Raw genomic sequence first — 20699 nt, 5'->3', positions numbered from 1 at the left:
CAGTGGTATTGATCTGTTTGATCCAATTGTTTGTTTCAGTTTACAGTTGTTGAATCCTTTGACATATTGTTGATTTAAAAACTTTTCAGTTTCAACAAATGCACTGGGTTGGTTGAAAAGTGATACTGTTTTGACATAGTGGAAGATATACTGAATTGAGACTGTTTTTCATACTAAGATGGACTAAAATATGTGCTCGTTGGTTATGCAAGAGGGCGGCAGGTAGCCTAGTGGTTAGAGCTGACAAGGTAAAAATGTTGTTCTGCCCCTGGTAGGCAATCATTGTAATTAAGAATATGTTCTTAACTGACTTGCCTAGTTAAAGGTTAAATAAATGATTAAGTCTGTTGATTGTCAGTCATTGGGTTAATTTGTTTTGCAATATGTTCAAATCAAGCTTTATTTATACAGCACATTTCAGACATGGATGCAACACAATGGCTTCACATGAATTTACAAAAATAAAAAACAATGAAAATAAACTGAAATATTTAACACACAACAAACATAAGAGGATAACAAACAGAAGATTAACATCTGAAAGACTAATGAGCACTCTAAGGAAAATCCATTGATTAAAATATTAACAACATGATGGACAAGCCAGCACAGGTGTAACACATTGACTAACGAGCGTATACGCTAATGAGCTATACGCGCTGACGAGCTTTACGTATTGACGAGCTAGACGTGCTAAAATCCAACCACAAAACATAAATGGAAAAACCAAAGCCTGTAAAACGTTCCCCTTTAAGACAAATATATCCTATATGGATGGACAGGTTTGCTCACCACCAACAGAAAACTTCAATTTCACATTATTATCAACTACACTGCTTCACCTTCTAAAATATAAACATGGTGTCTACTGGCTGGCAACAATTAAAAACAAGAAAAACACGTATTTCTAAATATGAATATACCAATCGTTTTATTTTTGTCTCCTTTTTCTTTCTATAGAATCCTAAAACTCACTAGCTTCTAGAACCCCTCCTGTCTCAGCCTCCAGTATTTATGCTGCAGTAGTTTATGTGTGTGTGTGTGTGGGGGGGGGGCTAGGGTCAGTTTGTTATATCTGGAGTACTTCTCCTGTCCTATTCGGTGTCCTGTGTGAATTTAAGTGTGCTCTCTCTAATTCTCTCTTTCTTTCTCTCGGAGGACCTGAGCCCTAGGACCATGCCTCAGGACTACCTGACATGATGACTCCTTGCTGTCCCCAGACCACCTGGCCGTACTGCTGCTCCAGTTTCAACTGTTCTGCCTTATTATTATTGGACCATGCTGGTCACTTATGAACATTTGAAAATCTTGGCCACGTTCTGTTATAATCTCCACCCGGCACAGCCAGAAGAGGACTGGCCACCCCACATAGCCTGGTTCCTCTCTAGGTTTCTTCCTAGGTTTTGGTTTTGGGAGTTTTTCCTAGCCACCGTGCTTCTACACCTGCATTGCTTGTTGTTTGGGGTTTTAGGCTGGGTTTCTGTACAGCACTTTGAGATATCAGCTGATGTACGAAGGGCTATATAAATAAATTTGATTTGATTTCCTAAAACTCACTAGCTTCTAGAACTCTCATCTTCCTAAAGCTCACTAGCTTCTCATTCCTTAATATCTGTAGTAACTTTCCACCTCCATGCAGAGCTTCTCTCACTTTTCAGGGTTCACTTGATAAGGATGTTGTTGGATCGGGGCCCAGTCCCCAATGTCATGCTCTAGTACATTTGGGTTGGCACATCTGAGAATGAACTCTGGTATTTTATAAGCAGGGCAACAATGTCAATATAATTGTAGCCAAAAATTGTCAGTTGGTTGCATAAATAATTATGATTACTAAATGTTACATGATTTGTAAATATGAATGATCAAAACCAAATGTACACTCCTTTGTTAAAATGTATTGGCAATAATTAACTTAGTGGTGAGGCATGGACTAATAAAACATGTATATTTTGGCAGGCTGAATGTTTGAAATATGAGGTGATGTGAGTCATGCTTCTTCAGTAGTGGAATAAAGACAAGTAGCACTTGAATGTTAAGAAATACTGGAGCGATGTAGGATTGTTAATAGAATTGATTATATACTAATTTATTACACTGCATCCATGTGTATAGGCTGCAAGTACGTTGAAATTAAGTTAAATGGCCAGAAAAACATCTTCTCAACTTTCACTTTCAACCAATGTATATTGGACTTCGGACTTAGTCTTATTTTCAACTACATTTTGCTAAGTGGGATATTTCATTGATATCATGAAACAACTCCTCCATGTATGTATTTTCTGATGTTTGATCAGCTTTTATCAGAGTATCTCTTGTCACATTGATCACAGCTATGAGGTTTCTCTCCTGTGTGTGTTCTCTGGTGTACAATGGTTAGATGAAGTAAAACTCTTTCCACATTCATCACAGCTATAAGTTTTCTCTCCTGTGTGTTCTCTGGTGTAGAGTCAGATGGTCAGACCGAACAAAACTGTTCCCACATTGATCACAGCTATACGGTTTCTCTCATGTGTGTATTCTCTGGTGATTCATCAGATTGCTAGACTCAGTTAAACTTCCCACATTGACCACAGCTATAAGATTTCTCTTCTGTGTGTGTTCTCTGATGAATTTTAATGCCTGATGAGGTGAATCTCTTCCCACAGTCAGAGCAGCAGTGAGTTCTCTTCCCTTTTGATCTCTGCAGTGTTTCTTGAGGTGTTCTGATCTGGAGAGACTCTTCTCTGCCTCGTCAGCATCATGAGGTTGTTGAGGCTCCCCAGAGGATCCACGACTGCCCGGCCTCTCTCCTGTGTCAATGACAAAGTCAGACAGACGGTTAAAGGCACACAACAGCAGAAATCCATTGTTTATTTGAGGTAAAAGGTGATGCCCAGATCATACCCATGAAGTTGTACACAATTGATGTCTGTTCAATTATTTGACAAATAAGACAGCAACAATCATATTTTGTCTTGTTTTCACATTAGTTATTAGAAATTAGTTATTAAAGTTGTTGAAATCCTAAGCAGTGTGCCAGACGACTTTTGGTCTCCAATATAGGCCCCTTTCTGTGTTAGCTAAAATTGCAGCATGAGGGCAATGCACACACAATTTGATTGCAGAAACACCTCCCTGCTAATGAGGAAACCGCTAGTTATGGATGCAGTATATCTGCCTGGAGCAAAAAATGGTGAGCAAAGATTTTAATTTTTCACAATGTATTCTGAATATTACAGCGCAAGATCAGGAGTGCTACTGAAGGAAACTCACATTAAGCTCTGTGTCTATTCACTAATTCATCACCGTGGGGGAAAACTCAGGGGAGTTCTCATAGGCTGACAGTAAAAATAGCCTCCATTTCCAGGTTGCTTATAAGGGCATTTCACATTAAATATGCATTAGAATTGTAGGGCTTGAATCCCCTGCTTAATATGTTTGTGTTATTGTCGCAAATCAAATGATTTATAGTTAAACACTTCAACTAGTAAAATGCTCTTTGGCTAGCTTTGCCATCAGCCTGACAATACGTTTTTAATTAAGCAATTGGCCCATAACTTCACCTATCAATAACATAGACCTACTGTAGGACCCATAACTTCACCTAACAACATAGACCTAATATAGGACCCATAACTTCACCTAACAACAACATAGACCTATTGTAAGAACCGTAACTTCATAAAACAACATAGACCTACTGTAGGCGCCATAACATTACCAAACAACATAGGACCAATAACTTCACATAACAACAACATAGACTGACTGTAGGACCCATAACTTCACCTAACAACATAAGCCAACTGTAGGACCCATAACTTCACCCAACAACATAGATCTACTGTTGATACAATAATTTATATGTTTAAAGTAATGACTAAAGTATTCCACCCGGAAAACTGTAGAACTGTACGACGTGTTAAGATCATAACACTATAATCTGATGATGATGTGTGTTGGAGAAGACTTGTAAATAGCATTAATTTATTGAGTTAATGTTGAATAATAGAAGGGAACATTCAACATTGGTAATTTAAGTGCGTCTCAAAGTAGGTTAGAGAAATATTAACGGTTAGGAGGGAACACGTCTGTGAGGGTTTGTTGGAAACAAGTTTATCTATTTCTCTGAAGATATAGGCGAGACTGAGTTCCGAGAAGGGAAGAAAGCCAGGCGCTGCGAAACCACAGAGGTTTCCTGTTTTGAGCTAGACTTGTCAGTTGCAGACATGAAGATAGAGGAACCCGGTTAGACAGAAGGACCTATCAAAGTAGAACATTGTGACAGAGTTAGAGAAGATAAGGGGCATTTATAAAGTGTCATGGATAACCAAATGTGAGGTATAAAAGGCTATGTGCATTGTATGATTTTCAGAGAGCTGTCTGAATAAAAGACTGATCTATTGCAGACTGAGACTTTGTCTAATTCTTCATTAACCAGAGCCTTAGAACCTATGGGAATTCGTCAAAGCTTGAGTGATAGTTGAGTTCAACCATTGAGATAGCAAAATTATTGTGACAGAAGGACCTCGGCGTTACTCTGGACCCTGATCTCTCTTTTGACGAACATATCAAGACTGTTTCAAGGACAGCTTTTTTTCATCTACGTAACATTTCAAAACTCTGAAATGTTCTGTCCAAAAGTGCTGCAGAAAAAAGTATCCATGCTTTTGTCACTTCTAGGTTAGACTACTGCAATGCTCTACTTTCCGGCTACAAGGATAAAGCACTAAATAAACTTCAGTTAGTGCTAAATACGGCTGCTAGAATCTTGACTAGAACCCAAAAATGTGATCATATTACTCCAGTGCTAGCCTCTCTACACTGGCTTCCTTTTAGGCAAGGGCTGATTTCAAGGTTTTACTGCTAACCTACAAAGAATTACATGGGCTTGCTCCTAGCTATCTTTCTGATTTGGTCCTGCCATACATAGCTACACGTACACTACGGTGACAAGACGCAGGCCTCGTAATTGTCCCTACATTTTTAAGCAAACAGCTGGAGGCAGAGCTTTCTCCTATAGAGCTCCATTTTTATGGAATGGTCTGCCTACCCATGTGAGAGACGCAGACTCGATATCAACCTTTAAGTCTTTATTGAAGACTCATCTCTTCATTAGGTCCCATGGTTGAGTGTAGTCTGGCCCAGGAGTGTGAAGGTGAACGGAAAGGCATTGGAGCAACGAACCGCCCTTGCTGTCTCTGCCTGGCCGGTTCCCCTCTCTCCACTGGAATTCTCTACCTCTAACCCTACAGGGGCTGAGTCACTGGCTTACTGGTGCTCTTTCATGCCGTCCCTAGGAGGGGTGCGTCACATGAGTGGGTTGAGTCACTGTTGTGGCTATTCTTGGCCTTGTCTCAGGATGGTAAATTGGAGGTTGAAGATATCCCTCTAGTGGTGTGGGGGCTGTGTTTTGGCAAAGTGGGTGGGGTTATATCCTGCGTGTTTGGCCCTGTCCGGGGGTATCATCGGATGGGGCCACAGTGTCTCCTGACCCCCTGTTTCAGCCTCCAGTATTTATGCTGCAGTAGTTTATGTGTCAGGGGGCTAGGATCAGTTTGTTATATCTGGAGTATCTGGAGTATGGCCTGTGTGAATTTAAGTATGCTCTCTCCAATGCTATCTTTCTTTCTCTCGGAGGACCTGAGCCCTAGGACCATGCCTCAGGACCACTTGGCATGATGACTCCTTGCTGTTTCCAGTCCACCTGGCCGTGCTGCTGCTCCAGTTTCAACTGTTCTGCCTGCGGCTATGGAACCCAGACCTGTTAACCAGACGTGCAAACTGTCTCAGACCTGCTGTTTTCAACTCTCTAGAGACAGCAGGAGCGGTAGAGATACTCTAAATGATCAGCTATGAAAAGCCCACTGACATTTACTCCTGAGGTGCTGACCTGTTGCACCCTCGACAACTACTGTGATTATTATTATTTGACCATGCTGGTCATTTATGAACATTTGAACATCTTGGCCATGTTCTGTTATAATCTCCACCCGGCACAGCCAGAAAAGGACTGGCCACCCCTCATAGCCTGGTTCATAGCCTGGTTCACCTAGCAATAACACAGAATTACTGTATGACCCATAACTTCAACTAACAAAATAAACCTACTGTAGGACACATAACTTCACCTAATGGGTCCTACCTACTGGGTCCTACCTACTTTAGGTCCCACAACCTTCACCTAACAACAACATAGACCTACTGTAGGACCTATAACCTCACCTAACAACAACATAGACCTACTGTAGGACCTATAACATCACCTAACAACAATATAGACCTACTGTAGGACCCATAACTTAATCTGGCAAAAACACAGACTTACTGTATGACCCATTACTTCAACTAACAATATAAATCTACTGTAGGACACATAACTTCACCTAATGGGTCCTACCTACTGGGTCCTACCTACTTTAGGACCCATAACGTCACCTAACAACAACTTAGACCTATTGTAGGACCCATAACAACGTATACCAACTGTCGAATAACATCACCGAACAACATAGGACTAATAACTTCACCTAAGAACAACATAGACCTATTTTAGGACCTATAACATCACCTACCAATAACATAGACCTAATGTAGGATCCATAACTTCACCTAACAACAACATATACCTCCTGTAGGACCCATAACTTCACCTAACAACAATATAGACCTACTGTAGGGACCATGACTTCACCTAGCAATAACACAGACTTACTGTAGGACCCATAACATCACCTAACAACATAGACCTACTGTTGGACCCATAACTTCACCTAACAACAATATAGACCTACTGTAGGACCCATAACATCACCTAACAACAACATAAACCTACTGTAGGACCCATAACTACACCTACCAACAACATAGACCTACTGTAGGACCTATAACATCACCTAACAACAACATAGAACTACTGTAGGACCTATAACATCACCTAACAACAACATAGACCTACTGTAGGACCAATACCATCACCTAACAACAACATAGACCTACCATAGGACCCATAACTTCACCTAACAACAACATAGACCTACTGTAGGACCAATAACTTCACCTAACTACACCATAGACCTACTGTATGACCCATAACTTCACCTAACAACAATATAGACCTACTGTAGGACCCATAACTTCAACTAACAACATAAACCTACTGTAGGACCATAACTTCACCTAACAACAACATAGACCTACTGTTGGACCCATAACTTCACCTAACAACAACATAAACCTACTGTAGGACCCATTACTTCACCTAATGGGTCCTTCCTACTGGGCCCTACCTACTTTAGGACCCATAACTTCACCTAACAAAATAGACCTACCGTAGGACCAATAACTTCACCTAACTACACCATAGACCTACTGTAGGACCCATAACTTCACCTAACAACAACATAGACCTACTGTTGGACCCATAACTTCACCTAACAACAACATAAACCTACTGTAGGACCCATTACTTCACCTAATGGGTCCTTCCTACTGGGCCCTACCTACTTTAGGACCCATAACTTCACCTAACAAAATAGACCTACCGTAGGACCAATAACTTCACCTAACTACACCATAGACCTACCATAGGACCCATAACTTCACCTAACAACAACATAGACCTACTGTAGGACCAATAACTTCACCTAACAACAATATAGACCTACTGTAGGAACCATAACTTCACCTAGAAATAACACAGACTTACTGTATGACTCATAACAACATAGACCTACTGTAGGACCCATAACTTCACGTAACAACAACATATACCTACTGTAGGACCCATAACGTCATCTAACAACAACATAAACCTACTGTAGGACCCACAACTTCACCTACTGGGTCCTACCTATTTCAGGACCCAAACTTCCCCTAACAGCAACTTAGACCTATTGTAGGACCTATAACAACACTGAGCAACTAAACGCCCTACCTACTTTAGGACCTAACAACAACTTGTAGGACCCATAGGACAAATAACTCACATCACAACATAGAACTGTAGGTCCAACAACATAGACCTACTGTAGGACCTATAACATCCCTACCTACCTTTAGGACCCATCTGGCAAAAACACAGACTTACTGTATGACCCCTAACAACAATATAAAACTTAGACCTATTGTCTTTAGGACCCATAACATCACCGAACAACATAGGACAAATAACTCACCTAAGAACAACATAGACCTATTTTGACAATAACATAGACCTAGTGTAGGACCCATAACTTCACCTAACAACAACATAAACCTACCCTAGGACCCATAGACCTACTTCATCAAACAACAATATAGACCTACTGTAGGACCCATAACTTCAACTAACAACATAAACCTACTGACCTAGGACCCATAACATCACCTAACTTAGGACCTATAACACCATAGGACCCATAACTTCACCTAACAACAATATAGGACCAATAACTTCACCTAACAACAACATAGACCTACTGTTGGACCCATAACTAGACCTCACCTAACAACAACATAAACCTACTGTAGGACCCATTACTCACCTAACAACCTAATGGGTCACCTTCCTACTGGGCCCTACCTACTTTAGGACCCATAACTTCACCTAACAAAATAGACCTACCGTAGGACCAATAACTTCACCTAACTACACCATAGACCTACTGTAGGACCCATAACTTCACCTAACAACAACATAGACCTACTGTTGGACCCATAACTTCACCTAACAACAACATAAACCTACTGTAGGACCCATTACTTCACCTAATGGGTCCTTCCTACTGGGCCCTACCTACTTTAGGACCCATAACTTCACCTAACAAAATAGACCTACCGTAGGACCAATAACTTCACCTAACTACACCATAGACCTACCATAGGACCCATAACTTCACCTAACAACAACATAGACCTACTGTAGGACCAATAACTTCACCTAACAACAATATAGACCTACTGTAGGAACCATAACTTCACGTAACAACAACATATACCTACTGTAGGACCCATAACGTCATCTAACAACAACATAAACCTACTGTAGGACCCACAACTTCACCTACTGGGTCCTACCTATTTCAGGACCCAAACTTCCCCTAACAGCAACTTAGACCTATTGTAGGACCTATAACAACACTGAGCAACAACGTAGACCTACTGTAGGACCCATTACTTCACCTAATGGGTCCTCCCTACTGGGCCCTACCTACTTTAGGACCCATAACTTCCCCTAACAACAACTTAGACCTATTGTCGGACCCATAACATCACCGAACAACATAGGACAAATAACTTCACATGACAATAACATAGACCTAGTGTAGGACCCATAACTTCACCTAACAACAACATAAACCTACCCTAGGACCCATAACTTCATCAAACAACAATATAGACCTACTGTTGGACCCATAACTTCAACTAACAACATAAACCTACTGTAGGACCCATAACTTCACCTAATGGGTCCTACCTACTGGGTCCTATCTGCTTTAGGACCCATAACTTCACCTAACAACAACATAGACCTACTGTAGGACTTATAACAACACCGAACAACAACGTAGACCAACTGTCGGACCCATAACATCACTGAACAACATAGGACAAATAACTTCACATGACAATAACATAGACCTAGTGTAGGACCCATAAGTTCACCTAACAACAACATAGACCTACTGTACGACCCATAAGTTCACCTAACAACAACATAGACCTACTGTACGACCCATAAGTTCACCTAACAACAATATAGACTTACTGTAGGACCTATAACATCAACTAACAACAACATAGACCTCCTGTAGGACCCATAACTTCACCTAACAACAATATAGACCTACTGTAGAACCTATAACATCACCTAACAACAACATAGACCTACTGTAGGACCTATAACATCACCTAACAAAACATAGGCATACTGTAGGACCTATAACATCACCTAACAACAATATAGACTTACTGTAGGACCCATAACTTCATCTGGCAAAAACACAGACTTACTGTATGACCCATTACTTCAACTAACAACATAAACCTACTGTATGACACATAATTTCACCTAATGGGTCCTACCTACTGGGTCCTACCTACTTTAGGACCCATAACGTCACCTAACAACAACTTAGACCTATTGTAGGACCCATAACAACGTATACCAACTGTCGAATAACATCACCGAACAACATAGGACCAATAACTTCACCTAAGAACAACATAGACCTATTTTAGGACCTATAACATCACCTACCAATAACATAGACCTACTGTAGGACCAATAACTTCACCTAACTACACCATAGACCTACTGTATGACCCATAACTTCACCTAACAACAATATAGACCTACTGTAGGACCCATAACTTCAACTAACAACATAAACCTACTGTAGGACCATAACTTCACCGAACAATATAGGACCAATAACTTCACCTAACAACAACATAGACCTACTGTTGGACCCATAACTTCACCTAACAACAACATAAACCTACTGTAGGACCCATTACTTCACCTAATGGGTCCTTCCTACTGGGCCCTACCTACTTTAGGACCCATAACTTCACCTAACAAAATAGACCTACCGTAGGACCAATAACTTCACCTAACTACACCATAGACCTACTGTAGGACCCATAACTTCACCTAACAACAACATAGACCTACTGTTGGACCCATAACTTCACCTAACAACAACATAAACCTACTGTAGGACCCATTACTTCACCTAATGGGTCCTTCCTACTGGGCCCTACCTACTTTAGGACCCATAACTTCACCTAACAAAATAGACCTACCGTAGGACCAATAACTTCACCTAACTACACCATAGACCTACCATAGGACCCATAACTTCACCTAACAACAACATAGACCTACTGTAGGACCAATAACTTCACCTAACAACAATATAGACCTACTGTAGGAACCATAACTTCACCTAGAAATAACACAGACTTACTGTATGACTCATAACAACATAGACCTACTGTAGGACCCATAACTTCACGTAACAACAACATATACCTACTGTAGGACCCATAACGTCATCTAACAACAACATAAACCTACTGTAGGACCCATAACTTCACCTACTGGGTCCTACCTATTTCAGGACCCAAACTTCCCCTAACAGCAACTTAGACCTATTGTAGGACCTATAACAACACTGAGCAACAACGTAGACCTACTGTAGGACCCATTACTTCACCTAATGGGTCCTCCCTACTGGGCCCTACCTACTTTAGGACCCATAACTTCCCCTAACAACAACTTAGACCTATTGTCGGACCCATAACATCACCGAACAACATAGGACAAATAACTTCACATGACAACAACATAGACCTAGTGTAGGACCCATAAGTTCACCTAACAACAACATAGACCTACTGTACGACCCATAAGTTCACCTAACAACAACATAGACCTACTGTACGACCCATAAGTTCACCTAACAACAATATAGACTTACTGTAGGACCTATAACATCAACTAACAACAACATAGACCTCCTGTAGGACCCATAACTTCACCTAACAACAATATAGACCTACTGTAGAACCTATAACATCACCTAACAACAACATAGACCTACTGTAGGACCTATAACATCACCTAACAAAACATAGGCATACTGTAGGACCTATAACATCACCTAACAACAATATAGACTTACTGTAGGACCCATAACTTCATCTGGCAAAAACACAGACTTACTGTATGACCCATTACTTCAACTAACAACATAAACCTACTGTAGGACACATAATTTCACCTAATGGGTCCTACCTACTGGGTCCTACCTACTTTAGGAACCATAACGTCACCTAACAACAACTTAGACCTATTGTAGGACCCATAACAACGTATACCAACTGTCGAATAACATCACCGAACAACATAGGACCAATAACTTCACCTAAGAACAACATAGACCTATTTTAGGACCTATAACATCACCTACCAATAACATAGACCTACTGTAGGACCAATAACTTCACCTAACTACACCATAGACCTACTGTATGACCCATAACTTCACCTAACAACAATATAGACCTACTGTAGGACCCATAACTTCAACTAACAACATAAACCTACTGTAGGACCTAATAACTTCACCGAACAATATAGGACCAATAACTGGGCCCTACCACCTAACAACAACATAGACCTACTGTTGGACCCATAACTTCACCTAACAACAACATAAACCTACTGTAGGACCCATTACTTCACCTAACAACAATTCCTACTGTAGGAACCCCTACCTACTTTAGGACCCATAACTTCACCCAACAAAATATAGACTACTACCCATAACTTCACCTAGCAATAACACAGACTTACTGTATGACTCATAACTTCAACTAACAACAACATAGACCTACTGTACTTCACTTCACAATAGACCCATGACTTCACCTAGCAATAACACAGACTTACAGCCCACTCCCTACTGGGCCCTACCTAGACCATATACTTCCCATAACAACTTAGACCTACTGTAGGACCCATAACATCACCTAGAACAACATAGGACAAATAACTTCACATGACAATAACATAGACCTAGTGTAGGACCCATAACTTCACCTAACAAAATAGACCTACCGTAGGACCAATAACTTCACCTAACTACACCATAGACCTACTGTAGGACCCATAACTTCACCTAACAACAATATAGACCTACTGTAGGAACCATAACTTCACCTAGCAATAACACAGACTTACTGTATGACCCATAACTTCACCCAACAACAATATAGACCTACTATAATACCCATAACTTCACCTAGCAATAACACAGACTTACTGAATGACTCATAACTTCAACTAACAACAACATAGACCTACTGTAGGACCCATAACTTCACCTAACAACAATAGACCTACTGTAGGAACCATGACTTCACCTAGCAATAACACAGACTTACAGCCCAGTCCTCCCTACTGGGCCCTACCTACTTTAGGACCCATAACTTCCCCTAACAACAACTTAGACCTATTGTCGGACCCATAACATCACCGAACAACATAGGACAAATAACTTCACATGACAATAACATAGACCTAGTGTAGGACCCATAACTTCACCTAACAACAACATAGACATACTGTACGACCCATAAGTTCACCTAACAACAATATAGACCTACTGTAGGACCTATAACATCACCTAACAACAACATAAACCTACCCTAGGACCCATAACTTCATCAAACAACAATATAGACCTACTGTTGGACCCATAACTTCAACTAACAACATAAACCTACTGTAGGACCCATAACTTCACCTAATGGGTCCTACCTACTGGGTCCTATCTGCTTTAGGACCCATAACTTCACCTAATAACAACATAGACCTACTGTAGGACTTATAACAACACCGAACAACAACGTAGACCAACTGTCGGACCCATAACATCACTGAACAACATAGGACAAATAACTTCACATGACAATAACATAGACCTAGTGTAGGACCCATAACTTCACCTAACAACAACATAGACCTACTGTAGGACCCAACTTAATCCTATAATGGCCTATAGTTACCTGTGCTTAATCCTATAATGGCGCCATCCGAGAGGCCTGGGGTATGACAGTTGAACTCAGCTCATGAGGCATGTGTTATATTCTTCAAGAATCAATTGGCTATAAATAAATTATTTAAAAGTTCAAAAATGGATGTAGCAATTGCAGATTTCCCCTTTAACACCACACATCAGTTCAACTCCTGCAGAGTTTGTGCCTGTTTTTTAAGACGGTACTTACTAGTGTTAATCGCGGCCCGGCTTCTCAAAACCATCTTACGGCTAAGTTCGTTAGAACCATTGGGTGCCTTAAGATGAGTTTGGGAAACCGGGCCCAGATATCCAGTTTCCTCCTCTTCTTCCTCCTTTTGGATGTGACAGTCATCTCCCCCTCCTCTTTCACTCCAAAAACGGCATCTTCTTCTTTTACTGTAACTTCCTCTTTCACTCTGAACGAGTCTTTCTCTTCTTCTTTCACTGAAAAGTCTTTCTCTTCCACGTTAACAGCCTCACCCTCTACTTGTTTTTGTATTGAAACATCCTTCTCTTCTTCCTCCGTCCAGCATATCTCCTCTCCTTTAACAGGAGGAGGGTAGCGTAGTGAACTCATGGACGGAGATGTTAGATGGCTAGCTAATGCTAACTTAACCAGCCCGCTAGTTGACTAATAACAACAACACCGTAAATATGAAATTAAATCGGATAACTAACTAGACGACAGAAGTGGGCTTAAAACAAATAATATACACTGAACAACTAATATAATATACACTAAAGCGTCTAAAGAGCTTTATTGGTTCGGCTATTTTGTCTAGCAAGCTAAAGAGGTGTCTGACTAACTGTTGCTGCATTTGAAAGAAGCGTTCCGTCCACTAGATTATACGTCACACTAGCAGAATTGCCTTGAAGTCGCAGACTGTCGGACCCATAATGTCAACTTTATACATTTCTATCCCAGGACCACTCAATTGGGTTTCTGGGTAATCCACAGCAGATTTTTTGAGAATTTGAAAATTGAGTGGTCCTGGGATAGAAATGTATAAAGTTGACATTACATCATACATTAGCAATTTATGTTTTAGTAACTACTGTTGTTGGTTTCGCGTCAAATAAGCCTCACTTTATAAGTCACTTGCCAAATCTCAGTTTTCCATGTGTGTTTTATGCTAAAGTTCCATCTTTCAAGTTGGTAGCTAACTGGAAAATGCATTAATCTTTAGGAGCGCTATTTTTGCCCTGTCGACTACTGATCATTCAAAGTATATGTTTTATAAACTCATGAACACCAGCCAGTTTATCAGCCCGGTTTTGTTAGTTTAGGTGTATATACTTCTTCGCCACCAGAGGGGGACATTGAATAATTCTTTGGGTAAATTTGATATATTTTGATACTAAAATGGATGACAGTTTATTCTGATGTTGTGAATATGAGATTACACATGGAAACAATGTATTCATTTTATTATTGTAAATTAGGAATTAGTAGGAATTGTTAAATCCACTGTACAATCACAATGACTTTAATAGACATTTCAATCGTTTTTTGTTAGTATATTGTAGGGCAGATTTATGGAGAATTGCTGTGGGAGTGCTATTTATATCACGTCACTACTGATCATTCATCCATACTGTGTGTGTCCCATCATTGCAGCTTTAGAAATAAATGAACCCTCCATTCATTTACTCCTTACTGTGTTGACTCACTGACTTGGGGGACCAGGAAGGTCACACTAGGTCGATATCTAGCTCATGCTTGCAAACGTTAACCACACCTCATGATTTTCATGAACTGTGTGGTTATGTTATTTAGTGGGAATGTGTTAGCACGGTGGGCTCTGATGCCTTCTGGCCGTGGGTTCAAAACAACAGAGGAAATCAATATGCTTGCTCCTTTTTTTTGTTGTCAACATTTCAATAGGGATGTTACATTAGACACTGGAGGTACGAGGCATGCGTCCAAATCGCTAAGCAGTAAACTTCAAAGCAGTGTGCCGATGCCTGTATCACTTTATCAGCATTATGTCATCAATGGGGTCTGAAGATTCATTTCGTCGAAACAACCACCTGATTGGTTTGGTATTGGGATTGTTTGACATTGCAGCCAACTTCTGACTGACAGACCTACAAATCACCTTGCATCATAAATAACTACTCATTATTATTTATACATCAGTCGGCCAGTCATAATTTACCCACAATGCAGCATGGATTTGATGTTCTCGAACATGGCCAGTGGTTTAGTAGATGACACAAAGGCTACACTGCGCAGGCACTACGACGTGTGTGAGGTCATCTATAATAATGTGGCTGTTCTAAATTCTGTGTCGCTCAAAGCCTTGAGTAATGAACCTATTTATGACACAATTGGTTGGAAAGTGTCAATGCTTCAGGAAGCTTTGTTTCCCCATCCCTACTTTCAGCATGTTCTCTGTGAAGTAGACTATGGGAGTTTTGTAACTTTTACAACCTTGAATTACTGCTAGCGCACTAGCTGACTGACATCTGTAATCTTTCTATTTTGGATATTGGGGATTTTCCCTGACATCATTCTGTATGTCTCTGCTCTTTTGATCTGCAGTTATGTTTTAGTTGGGTTTTGTTAATCGGGTTCTAACTGGTCTCTCTCTGATAGTCGGGCTCCAGCTCGCTGACCATAGCTAATTTGCTAAATAGCTAATGTTAGCTGGCCGGCTAAGATAACTGCATATAGTTAATATTCTTTGATTTTTGTTTAGATGGCGTAGGTGAAGTAATGGGTCCTACAGTAGGTTTATGTTGTTAGTTGAAGCATGGCACTATTGGGGGGCACGGCATGTAGTGATTTTCGTGTGGTGATGTTTTAATACACACCGAGCCACCAATAGTGCCATGCTTCAACTAACAACATAAACCTACTGTAGGACCCATTACTTCCCCTAATGGGTCCTCCCTACTGGGCCCTACCTACTTTAGGACCCATAACTTCCCCTAACAACAACTTAGACCTATTGTCGGACCCATAACATCACCGAACAACATAGGACAAATAACTTCACATGACAATAACATAGACCTAGTGTAGGACCCATAACTTCACCTAACAACAATATAGACCTACTGTAGGACCTATAACATCACCTAACAACAACATAAACCTACCCTAGGACCCATAACTTCATCAAACAACAATATAGACCTACTGTTGGACCCATAACTTCAACTAACAACATAAACCTACTGTAGGACCCATAACTTCACCTAATGGGTCCTACCTACTGGGTCCTATCTGCTTTAGGACCCATAACTTCACCTAACAACAACATAGACCTACTGTAGAATTTATAACAACACCGAACAACAACGTAGACCAACTGTCGGACCCATAACATCACTGAACAACATAGGACAAATAACTTCACATGACAATAACATAGACCTAGTGTAGGACCCATAACTTCACCTAACAACAAGATAGACCTACTGTAGGACCCAACTTAATCCTATAATGGCCTATAGTTATCTGTGCTTAATCCTATAATGGCGCCATCCGAGAGGCCTGGGGTATGACAGTTGAACTCAGCTCATGAGGCATGTGTTATATTCTTCAAGAATCAATTGGCTATAAATAAAAAAATTTAAAGTTCAAAAATGGATGTAGCAATTGCAGATTTCCCCTTTAACACCACACATCAGTTCAACTCCTGCAGAGTTTGTGCCTGTTTTTTAAGACGGTACTTACTAGTGTTAATCGCCGCCCGGCTTCTCAAAACCATCTTACGTCTAAGTTCGTTAGAACCATTGGGTGCCTTAAGATGAGTTTGGGAAACCGGGCCCAGATATCCAGTTTCCTCCTCTTCTTCCTCCTTTTGGATGTGACAGTCATCTCCCCCTCCTCTTTCACTCCAAAAACGGCATCTTCTTCTTTTACTGTAACTTCCTCTTTCACTCTGAACGAGTCTTTCTCTTCTTCTTTCACTGAAAAGTCTTTCTCTTCCACGTTAACAGCCTCACCCTCTACTTGTTTTTGTATTGAAACATCCTTCTCTTCTTCCTCCGTCCAGCATATCTCCTCTCCTTTAACAGGAGGAGGGTAGCGTAGTGAACTCATGGACGGAGATGTTAGATGGCTAGCTAATGCTAACTTAACCAGCCCGCTAGTTGACTAATAACAACAACACCGTAAATATGAAATTAAATCGGATAACTAACTAGACGACAGAAGTGGACTTAAAACAAATAATATACACCGAACAACTAATATAATATACACTAAAGAGCTTTATTGGTTCGGTTATTTTGTCTAGCAAGCTAACGAGGTGTCTGACTAACTGTTGCTGCTGTTGAAAGAAGCGTTCCGTCCACTAGATTATACGTCACACTAGCAGAATTGCCTTGAAGTCGCAGACTGTCGGACCCATAATGTCAATTTTATACATTTCTATCCCAGGACCACTCAATTGGGTTTCTGGGTAATCCACAGCAGATTTTTTGAGAATTTGAAAATTGAGTGGTCCTGGGATAGAAATGTATAAAGTTGACATTACATCATACATTAGCAATTTATGTTTTAGTAACTACTGTTGTTGGTTTCGCGTCAAATAAGCCTCACTTTATAAGTCACTTGCCAAATCTCAGTTTTCCATGTGTGTTTTATGCTAAAGTTCCATCTTTCAAGTTGGTAGCTAACTGGAAAATGCATTAATCTTTAGGAGCGCTATTTTTGCCCTGTCGACTACTGATCATTCAAAGTATGTCTTATAAACTCATGAACACCAGCCAGTTTATCAGCCCGGTTTTGTTAGTTTAGGTGTATATACTTCTTCGCCATCAGAGGGGGACATTGAATAATTCTTCGGGTAAATTTGATATATTTTAATACTAAAATGGATGACAGTTTATTCTGATGTTGTGAATATGAGATTACACATGGAAACAATGTATTCATTTTATTATTGTAAATTAGGAATTAGTAGGAATTGTTAAATCCACTGTACAATCACAATGACTTTAATAGACATTTCAATCGTTTTTTGTTAGTATATTGTAGGGCAGATTTATGGAGAATTGCTGTGGGAGTGCTATTTATATCACGTCACTACTGATCATTCATCCATACTGTGTGTGTCCCATCATTGCATCTTTAGAAATAAATTAACCCTCCATTCATTTACTCCTTCCTGTGTTGACTCACTGACTTGGGGGACCAGGAAGGTCACACTAGGTCGATATCTAGCTCATGCTTGCAAACGTTAACCACACCTCATGATTTTCATGAACATATAGTTAATATTCTTTGATTTTTGTTTAGATGGCGTTATGTATTTCCAAAACGTTGGTTTACTTCAATCACTCAAGTCATGAGTGCAAACGATTGATTTAATTTGAAGTTCTACATTTGATGTTATTTCTGTTGTAGTTTACATCATAGGGAATAGGCTGGTCCTCCATATTACATCACACCTGACTTTGTCATTCTTCTGAATTCTGATCGGTTCACATCACACCTGCCCAGACCCACGAGAACACACCTCCATCTACATCACACTTGCCCAGACCCACTAGAACACACCTCCATCTCCATTAACTACATCACACCTGCCCAGACCCACTAGAACACACCACCATCTCCATTAACAACATCACACCTGCCCAGACCCAGTAGAACACACCCCCATCTCCATTAACTACATCACACCTGCCCAGACCCAGTAGAACACAGCCCCATCTCCAGCGCCCGCATCAGCACCATTTTATTTCTCTCCGACACTTTCAACTTTTAGATAAAAAAAGCATTTGCGTTAACAACGGGGGATTGGTTGATTTCCAGGTTTTAATTAAGTATAATATTTAAGATGATTGACGAGAAAAGTATCGTCCAACTCTGGGGTATCTCACTGCACACTCAAATGCCATGTCTTGAAATATGCAGACAGACAGATTAAAAGTAATTTTACATTGTATAATTGTACTTCTGACAGACAACTTTCTAACTCCGCCCATAACTTTATTACGTCATAACATTCCCAGAAGGATTGTTGAGTCATTGTTAGTTTTACACTGAAGACATAACTCTGCCGTTGTGCTGTAGAATTGTATAATAAGGGACTATCATTTGTCCCAACATCACTGGCCACAGACATTGATGCAGTTAAAGACTTCCAAAAGTTTTTCTGCAGTTTGAGATCGACTGAGTTTAAAAAATATTTTTTACACCTGCCAATGTAAATCCATTGAACGAGACAAGTTACCAGACAGGACATATTGCTAATGCTCTTCCCAACAATAATCTGAATGACAATTAACTTGTGGGCGGTGGTGGTGATGACGTCCTATTGGATGACATCGTCTATTGGGATTCCCCAAAAAAGAAGATGCTCTGGATTGATCACTGGAGTCAGATGTGAAGGAGGAGGTTGATCATCAGGAGTCAGATGTGAAGGAGGAGAATGATCAACTGGAGTCAGGTGTGAAGGAGGAGGTTGATCATCAGGAGTCAGATGTGAAGGAGGTTGATCATCAGGAGTCAGATGTGAAGGAGGAGGTTGATCATCAGGCGTCAGATTTGAAGGAGGAGGTTGATCATCAGGAGTCAGATGTGAAGGATGAGGTTGATCTTCTGGAGTCAGGAGTGAAGGAGGAGGTTGTTCATCAGGAGTCAGATGTCAAGGAGGAGGTTGATCATCAGGAGTCAGATGTGAAGGAGGAGGTTGATCATCAGGAGTCAGATGTGAAGGAGGAGGTTGATCATCAGGCGTCAGGTGTGAAGGAGGAGGTTGATCATCAGGAGTCAGATGTGAAGGAGGAGGTTGATCATCAGTGAACCTCTAGGATTGTGGCTGGGCTGGCATTTAAACTTCCAGCTTGGTCAAATAATTTGATACATTGAATGTTGATATTTTGAACCTGTTATGTATTTGTACCTCCTGTTTCATGAAGTGATGTCACTAAGTACTGCCCCTATATATACAGTGCATTCGGAAAGTATTCAGACCCCGTCACGTTTTCTACATTTTGTTGTTACAGCTTTATTTGAAAATGTATTAAATAAAACATTTTCCTCATCAATCCACACACAATACCCCATAATGACATCACAATAGACCATAATGACATCACAATACCGCATAATGACAAAGCAAAAACAGGTTTTTATAAATGATAAATTAAATTACATTTACATTACATTTAAGTCATTTAGCAGACGCT

At 40.4% G+C, this 20699-nt stretch overlaps 1 long non-coding RNA gene across 2 annotated transcripts; it reads right to left on the bottom strand.

The window, feature by feature from the left end:
* Window positions 1–361: 361 nt before the first annotated feature.
* Window positions 362–17885, bottom strand: LOC135563543 (uncharacterized). Of its 2 annotated transcripts, none has more exons than XR_010460362.1 (2): window positions 17233–17885; window positions 362–2789 (listed from the first exon to the last, which is right to left on the bottom strand). It is a non-coding gene; the product is annotated as an uncharacterized LOC135563543 (long non-coding RNA). The 2 variants fall into 2 exon arrangements; XR_010460361.1 differs by lacking the exon at window positions 17233–17885 and adding an exon at window positions 13756–17217.
* Between the last annotated feature and the right edge of the window lie 2814 nt (window positions 17886–20699).

The sequence above is a fragment of the Oncorhynchus nerka genome, linkage group LG21 (genome assembly GCF_034236695.1).
Source record: "Oncorhynchus nerka isolate Pitt River linkage group LG21, Oner_Uvic_2.0, whole genome shotgun sequence".
In the NCBI taxonomy this organism is placed as follows: Eukaryota; Metazoa; Chordata; class Actinopteri; order Salmoniformes; family Salmonidae; genus Oncorhynchus; species Oncorhynchus nerka.
This window is presented reverse-complemented; position numbering and strand designations above follow the sequence as displayed.